The sequence below is a fragment of the Mobula hypostoma genome (assembly GCF_963921235.1).
Source record: "Mobula hypostoma chromosome 8 unlocalized genomic scaffold, sMobHyp1.1 SUPER_8_unloc_7, whole genome shotgun sequence".
In the NCBI taxonomy this organism is placed as follows: domain Eukaryota; kingdom Metazoa; phylum Chordata; class Chondrichthyes; order Myliobatiformes; family Myliobatidae; genus Mobula; species Mobula hypostoma.
In genome coordinates, this window is record NW_026948130.1 from 76,351 (window position 1) to 87,999 (window position 11,649).

Below are 11,649 nucleotides of genomic sequence, written 5' to 3' on the forward strand. Positions count from 1 at the left end.
TGCGCCTTTGGCCGGGGAACAGCAGGGCCCTTGTGGGCTGAGTGGCCTCCTAGCGTGTGGAAGCCCTCTGGGTCGGAAATGGTTGGACAGGCGTACCCCACAGGGAGGGAACGACTCGCACAGCTGTAATGTGACGTCCCAAACGCCTGTCTATCAGTGAACTTGTTCTCCTGAGTCCCTGTTCTACATCACCTGACCACTCACCGGAGCTTCTCACCGAAGTTGCCGATGTTGAGGTCCGAGAAGAAATCCCTCCAGGCCGTGCGGAGTTTCTCGAAGAAGTTGCGCAAGCGCTCGCTAAGGCTGTAGTACTCGGACACGTAGGTCCGGCGTTCTGCGGCGTCCCACGACTTCACCCGCGAGGAGCTTGCCCGGTCTGAGACGGAAGATCGAGGGAGAGGGAGAGTGTCGTCAGCCCTCCCTGGTGAATGTCCCACTGGCTGTCCTTGCACACGGCCCCACCGCTTCTCCTTCACCATCAACCCTGCTTCCCCTCCTTCATTATCCAGACACACTCCCCACTCCATCCTTCCCTCCACAGTCTCCCTCCATCCTCCCTCACCGGAAACCACATCCTCCTCCTCCTTCCCCTCACCCACTCTTTCTCCCTCCCACTCCAGCAACCTCCCTCCCCAGCACTCTCCTCCTCTGCCTTGCAGCATCAACATTACCCCCCCATCCTTCATTCTCCCTTCCCCTCCCTGTCCTAACAACCTCTTTCTCCATCCCCTTCTCCCCTCTATCACCTCTATTGCCCCCCTCATCACCCAGCATCAGCCCTACCCCTCCTCTGCTCCACCCTCCCCTCCCCCTTTTTCAGCACACCCTCCTCACTGCCCCTCAGTGGAAGGCGACCCCACCTGTGAGTACATACAGCGAGGTAACCACAACTGCCACAGAGAGGAGGAGCCTCATGTTGTTGCCAGGCGAGGGGATTTGCCTCACGGAGATGTAGAGGTCAGAGGGGAACAGACACCGAGATTTGTCTCCGCTTCACCTGAGAAACGGTTAGTATTGAATCCACACTCATACCCCCTCACCAACACACCATGCTCCCTGCTAACCCCATCCCCACCCCTCTGGGGAACGGGAGCTCCCTCACACCAGCCCAGCCTAGAGTGTAGGGTCCTGCCTCTCCTTCCCCATCTCATTCACCCTCACCCCTCCCAATCACACTTCCCCTCTCTCCTCTCTGTCCTTCTCTCTATCACCCACTCACTCTCTCTCTACATTCCCTCTCCGTCCCAATCTCTTCTCTCCCCTTCTCCCTCCCTTTCCTCCTCATTCTCTTCCCCTCCCTCTGCCTCTCTCTCCCTCCCTCTCTCACAAATCTCTTTCATAACCCTCTCTCCTTCCCATCCCTCTCTCCTCTTCTTCTTTCCCCTCCCTCATTCCTATTCTCTCAGCCTGCCCTCTCTCTCTCCCCTCTTCCCCTTCTTCCCACTCTCTCCCTCTCACTCTTCCCCCCCTCCCCGCTCTGCCAGCAATGGGAGGGTTCCTGGGACAGCTGGCTTCCTGAACTCAACACTGGCAGTATAGCTACTACTGGGCTGAGGGTCCGGCTGCTCCAGAGGGAAAAGGATGGTCCCAGACCCCAGGGTGTGTCTCCCCATCCATCACCACGACCCCCACCTCCCCATCCTGGGAGAAGCCACGACTCACCCACACAGCAAGCATTGGCAGAGGAAGGTCCCGTGAGAGGGGATCTCCTGAAGGGGTAGTGGTGGGGGGTGAGCTAGAGAGAAAGGGGAGGTTGGGAAGGAAAGGGAAGAGAGAGGGGAGGGGAATGAGGGGAGTGAAGGAGATAGAGAAAGACGAGAGAGAGAAAGGAAAGAAAGAATGAAAAGGAGAGAGAGACGAGTGATTCAAAGAGAATGAGAGGCAGTGAGAAAGAGGAGAGGAAGGGCTGGTGACAGAGAGGGAGAGAGGAGACGGAGTGGGAGACATGGAGTAAGAAGGGGGACCAGAGAGGAGAGAGAAAGAAAGAAAGGAGAGGGACAATTTCTCCCTTCTGTCCATCTCCCCCCGCTCAACCATCTGAGACCACAGAGAGTTCTGCTGCCTGGAAAATGGGAGAGGGCACTGGGGGATTGGGGAAGAGGGGAATCAGAGAGAGCTCTTACCCACAGGACACCCAGCAGATTTCTGCCACGGGGTGGGGAGTGCTTCTTAATGTAGCTGGTGGAGATGATTAATCCTCATTAGTGGGTGCCAGGAGATTTTGTCCCAATTACCCAGGTTTGGAACCCATACCGCCCCAACCAGCCTCATCGACCCCCGCCCTCCCCAAAACCTGTTGTGGGTGCAGGTTGTTCAATCCCCAGGAATGTTGAGGCATCCTGGGATGGGAGGGGTCTGCTTTCTGCTGGTACTGGGGTTAGGCCGGGCGACTCCCTGAGGGATTTGCTCAGGAATTCTTCCACCACCAAGGGAATGAATCAGAATTATCACAGGAACATGCTGTGAAAGGTGTTGTTTTTGTGGCAGCAGTACAATGTGAGACATAAAAAAATACTATCAGTTACAAAAATAAATACATTGTGTGAATGGTAGCGTGTTTATGGGTTCATGGGCTGTTCATGGCCTGATGGCAGAGGGGAAGAAGCTGTTCCTGAATCATTGAGTGTGGGTCTTCAGTCTCTGAGAGGAGGGCTTGTCCCATATGGTGAGAGCCCTTAGCACAGGAGGCACCACCTTTTGAACATAACCTCGATGGCTGAAAGTGATAAAAGTGAAGATAAGCTTTATTTGTCACATGTACATTGACACAACAGCGAATAGCCTCTTTGTGTCAGTGACTAACACAGTCGGAAGATGTCACCATGCCTCTGGCTGCAAGGTAGCACGCCCACAGCTTACTGACCCCTATGTCTTTGCACTGTGGGAGGAAGTCCATGCGGTCAAGGGGAGAGCCTGCGAACTCCTTACAGACAGCAACAGGAACTGAACCCCAAGGGTTACGCTAACATGCTCCCGTGATGGAACTGGCCGTCTGTAGACTCTTGCCATCCTGCGTACTGGAGTCTCCACACCAGCCGGTGATGTAACCAGTCAGATTGCTCTCTGGTCCCTGCATATCCTGTGGCATGTGTCAGATGGGTTTTTCTCACCCTGAGCTGCAGGTTCAAAGAGAAGTTTTAGCAGAGAGCAGAAGGATGTGAAGCATCAGAGGGTGTCTGATATGATGAACAGGCCCCTCTCAACCAGGCACTGGAAGAGCTTGACTTGACTTGAGCTTGTTCCGCATCTCTGGAAATTGTTGCTCTAGGACAGACACCTCAAGGTACAAAGGTAGACTGGTGGTGAAGAACATGGTTGTCACACTGGCCTTTGTCTGTCAGGGCAATGAGTACGGGAGTTGGCATGTCATGTTACAGCTGTGCAAGATGTTGGTGAGACCGCACTTGGAGTGTTGTAGTTGCCCAGCTATAGGAAGGATGTCATTAAGCTGGAGAGGGTGCAGGAAAGATTCATGAGAATGTTACTGGGACTACAGGACTTGAGATATAAGGAGAGGATGTTACTGGGACTGGAGGGTTTAAGTTATAAGGAGAGGATGTTACTGGGACTGGAGGGTTTGAGTTATAAGGAGGGATGTTACTGGGACTGGAGGGTTTGAGTTATAAGGAGAGGATGTTACTGGGACTGGAGGGTTTGAGTTATAAGGAGAGGATGTTACTGGGACTGGAGGGTTTGACATAAGGAGAGGATGTTACTGAGACTGGAGGGTTTGAGTTATAAGGAGAGGATGTTACTGGGACTGGAGGGTTTGAGTTATAAGGAGAGGATGTTACTGGGACTGGAGGGATTGAGTTATAAGGAGAGGATGTTACTGGGACTGGAGGGTTTGAGTTATAAGGACAGGATGTTACTGGGACTGGAGGGTTTGAGTTACAGGGAGAGGATGTTACTGGGACTGGAGGGTTTGAGTTATAAGGAGAGGATGTTACTGGGACTGGAGGGTTTGAGTTATAAGGAGAGGATGTTACTGGGACTGGAGGGTTTGAGTTATATGGAGAGGATGTTACTGGGACTGGAGGGTTTGAGTTATAAGGAGAGGATGTTACTGGGGCTGGAGGTTTAAGGAGAGGATGTTACTAGGACTGGAGGGTTTGAGTTATAAGGAGAGGATGTTACTGGGACTGGAGGGTTTGAGTTATAAGGAGGGATGTTACTGGGACTGGAGGGTTTGAGTTATAAGGAGAGGATGTTACTGGGACTGGAGGGTTTGAGTTATAAGGAGAGGATGTTACTGGGACTGGAGGGTTTGAGTTATAAGGAGAGGATGTTACTGGGACTGGAGGTTTAAGGAGAGGATGTTACTAGGACTGGAGGGTTTGAGTTATAAGGAGAGGATGTTACTGGGACTGGAGGGTTTGAGTTATAAGGAGAGGATGTTACTGGGACTGGAGGGTTTGAGTTATAAGGAGAGGATGTTACTGGGACTGGGGGGTTTGAGTTATAAGGAGAGGATGTTACTGGGACTGGAGGGTTTGAGTTATAAGGAGGGGATGTTACTGGGACTGGAGGGTTTGAGTTATAAGGAGAGGATGTTACTGGGACTGGAGGGTTTGAGTTATAAGGAGAGGATGTTACTGGGACTGGGGGGGTTGAGTTATAAGGAGAGGATGTTACTGGGACTGGAGGGTTTGAGTTATAAGGAGAGGATGTTACTGGGACTGGAGGGAGTGAGATATAAGGAGAGGATGTTACTGGGACTGGAGGGTTTGTGTTATAAGGAGAGGATGGATAGATCAGCCAGGATGGAACGGCCCAGACTGTGGGCAAATGGCCTAACGCTGCTAATGACCAATGTGTTATGGTCTGAAGGGTTCAGAAAGGTTTTCAAAGGGACAATTTCTGTGCAAGTGGAAATCCCTCAGGCTGGGTCACGACTGGTGCGAAGAGATAGACTGTCATGAGGACATTAGGAGAGAGAGAGAGTGAGAGAGAGATCAAAATAGAGAGAGCAAGAGAGGAAAAGCATGTGGGGTGGGGTTGGGGACCTATCACTCACTGACGGTTCCCTCCGGCAGTTCATTATCGAGCAGGGTTTAGTGATTGGTTGTTCTGTTTAGTTTACTCCCGGTCAAGCATTTTTCTTTCTGTCTGCATTTCATTCTTCATATTACTCTAACAAAGTAACCTCTATCACCTTGAATGTGACTACGGAGCCTCCCTTGTGCTGAATCAGGGTTCGGGGGGAGGGTGGAGGTGGGGAGAGTGCAGAGAGCTTTTCCCCGACATAGCGGGAATGTCCCTGTGCCGACATTCCAGGGAAAGGTGTGTGAATATTCCGAGGTTTGATCTGAGACTCGTAAACATGTAATTTACTGAACCACGGACTGGCGCCCAGACTGGAGGCAACTGTCTCAATGGAGGGGGCGAAACTGAGTTTAATCGCCTGTAGCACCTTTGAGTTTCAGACCTCGGGGTGGGGTGCGGAGAAGGGGAGCTTTCCCTTGGGAGGGGGACTTCCACGGACAGCCAGCAGGTGTCACATCGACAGCTCCTGTCTCGGAATGACTGCTCCGGTCGCGACAATAGCTCAGCCCCTCTTGAGTCTGCTAGCCCGCCTGTCGATCCTCAGAGAAACAGCTCCCACCACCAGTGATTCACCTGTCCCGGCCCCTCCATTAAACCTCCCCCCCCCCCCCACCACCACCACCACTCCCTCTTCCGAGAGCAAGGACTCTCAGTTCCTCCTGGAGCCGTGACTCTTCATCCCTGGAAAACGTTCGCGGAATCTCCCCCACACGGGGCATTCCTCCCCCGATGGATCCACGGGCCCTCTCTCTGAAGGGCAGGGATCTTCACCTGTGACCAGACCTATACTGGTTTGTGTGTGTGAGAGAGAGAGAGAGAGAGAGAGATCGAAAGTGTGTGTGTGATTGTCTGTCTTTGCTTGCATGTGTGTCTGTATTTGAGTGAGTGTGTGTGAGAGAGTGTTTGATAGAAACAGGGGTGTGTTCGAGAGACAGAGAGGTGTCTGTGTGTGTTTATGTGATTGAAAATCTGGCTGAGTGGTGTCACAAGAACTTACTCAATGTCAGCAAGACCAAGGAGCTGATTATTGATTTCAGGAGGAGGAAATCAGAGGTCCATGAGCCAGTCCTCATCGGAGGATCAGAGGTGAAGAGGGACAGCAACTTTAAATTCCTCTGTGTTATTATTTTGGAGGATCTGTCCTGGCTCCAGCCCTGTAAGTGCAATTACCAAGAGAGCACAGCATTGCCTCTACGTCCTTAGAAGTTTGCAAAGATTTGGCACATCATCTAAAACTTTGACAAACTTCCATAGATGTGTGGTGGAGTGTATATTGACTGGCTGCATCATAATCCGGAATGGAAACACTTGAACTAAAAACCCTACAAAAAGTAGCGATGCAGCCTAGCCCATCATGGGTAAAGCCCTCCCCCTGCCCCCCATAGACCATATCTACACTGAGTGTTGTCACAGAAAAGCAGCATTCATCATCAGCGACCCCCAGCAGGTTTATACTGCCTTCTCACTCTGCCATCAGGAAGGAGGTACAGGAGCCTGATGACTCGTCCCACACCACCCGGTTGAGGAACAGTTATTACCCTCAACCATCTGACTCCTGACCAGAGTGGATAACTTCATTCAGCTATTCCCACACCCAACAGACTCACTGGGCTTTTTCCCAGGGCTGAAATGGCTAAAACTAGAAGGCAGAGTTTGAAGGTGCTTGGAAGTAGGTACAAAGGAGATGTCAGGGGTAAGTTTTTTTATTTAGAGAGTGGTGAGTGTGTTGAATGGGCTGCCAGCAACAGTGGTGTTGGTGGATGAAATAGGGTCTTTTAAGAGACTCTTGGATAGGTACATGGAGCTTAGAAAAATATACTTTTAAAGAGCAATATACTTTATACTTTATACTTTATTGTCGCCAAACAATTGGTACTAGAACATACAATCATCACAGTGATATTTGATTCTGCACTTCCCACTCCCTGGATTACAAATAGTAAAAATTAGTAAATATTAAAAATTTAAATTAAATCATAAATAGAAAATAGAAAAATGGAAAGTAAGGTAGTGCAAAAAAACCGAGAGGCAGGTCCGGATATTTAGAGGGTACGGCCCAGATCCGGGTTAGGATCTGTTCAGCAGTCTTATCACAGTTGGAAAGAAGCTGCTCCCAAATCTGGCCATACGAGTCTTCAAGCTCCTGAACCTTCTCCCGGAGGGAACAGGGACGAAAAGTGTGTTGGCTGGATGGGTCGTGTCCTTGGTTATCCTGGCAGCACTGCTCCGACAGCGTGCGGTGTAAAGTGAGTCCACGGATGGTTTGTGTGATGTGCTGCCCAAATTCATGATCTTCTGCAGCTTCTTTCAGGCTTGGACAGGGCAACTTCCATACCAAGTTGTGATGCTCCCTAAAAGAATGCTTTCTAAGGTGCATCTATAAAAATTAGTGAGGGTTTTAAGGGACAGGCCAAATTTCTTTAGTTTTCTCAGGAAGTAAAGGTGCTGGTGGGCCTTCTTGGCAGTGAACTCTGCTTGGTTGGACCAAGTCAGGTCATTTGTGATATTGACCCCGAGGAACTTAAAGCTTTTGACCTGTTCCACTTGCGCACCACTGATGTAAATTGGGTCGTGCTGTCTGCTACTCCTTCTGAAGTCAAAGCCAATTCCTTCGTCTTGCTGATGTTGAGGGATAAGTTATTGTCTTTGCACCATGCCACCAGGTTCTTAATTTCCTCTCTGTACTCAAACTCACCATTACCGGAGATACGGCCTACAATTGTTGTATCATCAGCAAACTTATATATTGAGTTTGATGGAAACTTGGCTACACAATCATGGGTGTATAGTGAGTACAGCAGGGGGCTGAGTACACAGCCTTGTGGGGCACCAGTGCTCAGAGTGATTGTAGAGGAGAGCTTGTCCCCTATTTTTACAGCCTGGGTCCTGTTTGTGAGGAAGTTGAAGATCCAGCTGCAGATCTGAGTGCTAAGGCCCAGGTTCCGGAGCTTAGGAATCAGTTTATTTGGAATGATGCTATTAAAGGCAGAGCTGTAGTCAATGAAAAGGAGCCTTACGTATGTGTCTTTATTCTCCAGGTGTTCTAAGGAGGAATGCAGGGCCAGAGAGATGGCATCTGCCGTTGACCTGTTGCTCCGGTAGGTGAATTGCAAAGCGTCAAGGTTGACCAGTAGGCTGTGGTTGATGTGTGCCATAACCAATCTCTCGAAGCACTTCATAGCAATTGATGTCAGAGCCACAGGTTGATAATCATTCAGGCATGCCACCTTGCTCTCCTTCGGCACTGGGATTATCGTTGTCTTCTTAAAACACGAGGGGATTTTAGACTGAAGCAAGGAGCAGTTGAAGATGTCAGCAAACACTCCAGCTAGCTCGCTTGCACAGGCCCGGAGAACCCGTCCCGGGACGCCATCTGGGCCCATCACCTTCCTTGGTTTTATCTTCAGGAAGGTCCTTCTAACGTCCTCCTCGGTGACAATGAATCTTGATGCCACCAGGTCCGGTTCATCCGGAGGGAGCGGGATGCTCCTCTTCTGTTCGAATCTTGCGTAGAATACGATAAGTTCATCAGGAAGCGAAGCACCACAATTATTGATATTCCCAGCCTTTTCTTTGCGCCCAGTGATCTCATTTAGACCCTGCCATATAGGGCTATGGGTAACCCCAGGTAATTTCTACAGTAAGTACATGTTTGGCACAGCATTGTGGGCCAAAGGGCCTGTATTGTGCTGTAGGTTTTCTATGTTTCTATGAGAGAGATTGTTCATGTGAAAGAGAATTTGTGCAAGAGAGTGGGCGTGTCTGAGAGCATGTGTGAGTGAGAGAAAAGCAAGAATGTGTGGGTGGGGGTATTTGTGTGTGAGTGTGTGTGAGTGTGTGTGTGTGTGTGTGAGAGTGTGTGTGTGTGAGTGTGTGTGTGTATGAGTGTGTGTGAGTGTGAGTGTGTGTGTGTGAGTGTGTGTGTGAGAGTGTGTGTGTGAGAGTGTGTGTGTGTGAGTGTGTGTGTGTGAGAGTGTGAGTGTGAGTGTGTGTGTGTGTGAGTGTGTGTGTGAGTGTGTGTGTGTGAGTGAGAGAGTGTGTGTGTGTGTGTGAGAGTGTGTGTGTGTGTGAGAGAGAGTGTGTGTGTGAGTGTGAGTGTGTGTGTGTGAGAGTGTGAGTGTGTGTGTGTGAGTGTGTGTGTGTGTGAGTGTGTGTGTGAGTGTGTGTGTGTGTGTGAGTGTGAGTGTGAGTGTGTGTGTGTGAGTGTGTGTGTGTGTGTGTGTGTGTGTGCACGCGTGCATACGCTCAGGTGTGTTGTGTATGCATGTGAAAGAGTGTAACACAATTAGTCCATAAGATGCAGAAGCAACATTGTCCTGCATTGAAGAGTGGCTGTTTGTTTTCAATAACACAAGAGATTCTGCACATTCTGTCGATCTCCAGAAACACACACAAGATGCTGGAGCAACTTCAACCCCATTCTCCCACTTTCTCCCTGTAACTCTTAGAGTCCCCCCCACCCCACACGTTTCAAGAACCTATCAATCTATCTTAAATACCCTAAAAGGCAGCCTTCACAGTTGAATGTGGCAACGAATTCCACTGGTTCATTATCTACTGGTGAAAGAAATTCCTCCTAATCTCTGTTGTAAAGAGATGTCCCTCTATTCTGAGGTTGTGCCCTTAGGTCCTAGGTTCTGCCACTAAATATCCTATCCACCTCCACTCTATCTCTACCAAATGTTCCTCATTTATTAAGCCTTTCATTCCTGGGATCATTCTTGTAGCATGTGCCCATCAGCCCTCAACAGTTTTTATCAATGCACCATAGAATGCTTCCCATCCAGTTGCATAAAAGCTTGGTGTAGCAACTGCTCGGCTCATGACCACATGAAGGAGATGAGTTATACAGCTCTCGCTACATGCACGTGCAGTTCACCTCTTTGATTGATTATGCAGAAAGTTTGAAGTTAATAACTATCTTAGGCCACGAACTTAACAATCACCCCTGCTGTGGACCACTTCTGGAGGTCCAAGATGCTGACTTCTACAAAGAAGGGATCTGTATGCTCCATGACTACTGGACTAAGTGTGTAAAGGTAGGAGGGGACTATGTTGAAAAATAAATGTGCTAGGTTTTCTACAATTGACTCCTTCTACCTTAGGCCAGGAACTTATCAATCACCAGACCCCAGTGACAATTAGCTGTCGCTGTGGTGAGGGAATGTGTCGGACGGTATTGTCCGTGTGTACAGGGTGGTGTTCAGGTTAGCATGTGACAAACACAGAAAGACCATCTCTCTCTGTCTCTCACACACACACACGCACACACAACATACCAATATGCACACACACATGTCATGCTGAGGCTTCAGAAAGTGTTGGTCAGACCGCACGTGGAATACATTGACTATTTTTGGCTTTGGATCTGTATCTAAGGAAGGACACATTGGATCTGGAGAGGGTCTGAAGGAGCTGCAATGAGTATTGGTATTAGTTTATTATTCTAACGTGCACAGAGACACCGTGAAAAGCTTGTTTTTACATAGATCAGAATATTGCACACAATGTACAATGAACTAGAACAAGGTAAAACAACAATAGCAGCTACAGAGAAAGTGCAGTGTAGGACAACGATAAGGTGCAAGGACCATGACGAGGCAGATTGGGAGGCCAAGAGTCCAACTTATCGCACAAGGAAACCCTTTCCTCTGGACCTCTGCCCTCCCAGGGAGAATTTCCTCTTACCACCCCTCTCCAAACCTGTCAACCCCCCACATTCCTGCCATGGTCCTCAGCGAGGTCCGCCTTCCATTCCTCGAAACAGTAGGGAGCACAGCACTGACACAGCTGTCATCTTCCAGCCCCGGATATCTGGATTCTATCTGGCATCCCTGTGGAGTTTGCAATGTTCTCTCCTGGTGTCCTGACTGGTTGCATCATGGAAATTGGAATGTGCAGGAAGATAAGAAGCCCAATATTAAATGTCCTAGATAGTGTGTATGTGGAGAAGATATTTCCAGTGGTGGATATGGACTAGGACCAGAGGGCACAGCTTCAGAATAGAAAGCCCCCTTTAGAATGAGAAAGAGTTTCTTTAGCCAGAGGGTGGTGAATCTCTGGAATTCATTGCCACAGATGGCTGTGGAAGCCAAGTCATTGGGTATATTTAAAGCAGAAAATGATACGTTCTTGATTTGAAGGTGTCAAAGGTTACAAGGTGACAGCAGCAGAATTGGGTTGAGAGGGAAAATAAATCAGCCATGAGTGAATGGAGGAGAAGACTTTATGGGCCGAATGGCATAATTCTGCTCCTATGTTTTATGGTCTTATCATCTAACACAACATGGGCACAACCCTCCCCACCATCGGTCGTACCTACAGGGGGCGCTGCTTCAAGAAAGCAACATCCATCATTGAAGGTCCCCACCATCCGAACTATGTCACCTTCTCACAGTGCCCATCAGGCAGGAGGTACAGAAGCCTGAAGTCCCACACCACCATGTTCAGGAACAGCTACTTCCTGTCAACCATTTTGTTCTTGAACTAACAGCACATGCCTGATTACTACCTCAGTACAGCAACACTGTGTGCTACAACGGACTTTCTTTAATTGGGCTTCTTGTAAAAAACATAATGTGAATAATTTCTGTTTAATTTACA